Source organism: Colobus angolensis, unplaced genomic scaffold (assembly GCF_000951035.1).
Source record: "Colobus angolensis palliatus isolate OR3802 unplaced genomic scaffold, Cang.pa_1.0 Scaffold28, whole genome shotgun sequence".
Classification (NCBI taxonomy): domain Eukaryota; kingdom Metazoa; phylum Chordata; class Mammalia; order Primates; family Cercopithecidae; genus Colobus; species Colobus angolensis.
In genome coordinates this window covers 4191469-4192700 of record NW_012116043.1, presented here as the reverse complement: position 1 = coordinate 4192700, position 1232 = coordinate 4191469, and positions in this window count along the sequence as shown.

The following is a 1232-nucleotide window of genomic DNA, read 5'->3' as shown; positions in this document are numbered from 1 at the left end:
GACGCCCGCCCTGCGCCCGGCTCCCTCTGCCCTGCGCAGCGCCATGGACGACCTGCGGGTGCTGTGGATGCGCGACCGCGTGTATGCGGCTTTCGGCATCACCGACCCCCAGCTTTTCGAGGACCTGCTCAACCGCGACGACGGCCAGGGCGAGGACCTCATCCTGCACTTCCTCAACCAGGCGAGCGAGGAGGAGGGCCCCTCGGCGCTCTTCATCTACCGCACGGTGGTGCCGGAGGAGGTGGAGGTGGAGATTGGTGAGCCTCGACGCGCCGCTCCCTTCCCCGGGCTTCCCTCCTGCCCTCCCCGGCCTCTCCGACGGTTATGGGGGCTGCTAGAGCCTGCCCATCGCCCGGCCCGGGCCTCAGGTGCTGTCCACAAACCCTGCCCCCCGCCACGTGCAGGCCCCGGGCGAACCCAGCAATCACAGGCGTCCCTGCCCTCCTGGGCCCGCAGCCCACTTGAAAGTCAGACCTTGATTGAAAAATCACAGCAAACACTGACTTAGCCCTCACCCCGTACCAGGTGCGCTTCCAACGCTTGTATCAACTCAACCCTACGAGGCCGGTGTGTCCTCATCCCCATTTTACAGATGAGCAAACTGGCACGGAGGGGTTGAGTAACCTGCCCAAGGCCCACAGGCAGTCAAGAGCCACTGTGCAATAATCCAGACGGCTGGGTAGAGCCATGCCCAGGTGTGGCAGGGGCCCAGCTCACTGTCACTCTCCTTGACAGTCGCAGGGTCTCATGGAGGGTCCGAAGAGCACCCCTTTCTACTTCTGAAGGCTCCTCATATCCTGAAAAGTAAAGTAATGCTAAGACAAAGTTTTCAAAAACTACAGTAGACTTTAAATGTTTATGTTGAACAAATTAGCATCGCAAATACAAAAAGACAGGGACCAGGGTCCCAGAACCCTCTGTGGAGGTGGATTCCCAGCCCCACCTACTCTCTGATAGGCCCAGGGACACTGAGAGGGCAGCGAGGGGCCAGCGCCGGTGAGAGGAGGAGGCAGGACAACTCTCTTCAGAAACAGCCAGGAGACAGGGACCTGGAAAGCTGCCTCCTCACAGGAGCACCAGCCGGAGCACAGCCGCCGGGACCTCCTGCCTGGCTATCTAGTCTCCTGGGATACTTTTCCAGCCCCTTATGGACTTGGGGATCCCTTGCAGGGCCTCTCACTGGGTTCGGGCGGCAGGGCCGGCAGACCTTGGATTTTTTTTAAAGGTACCAG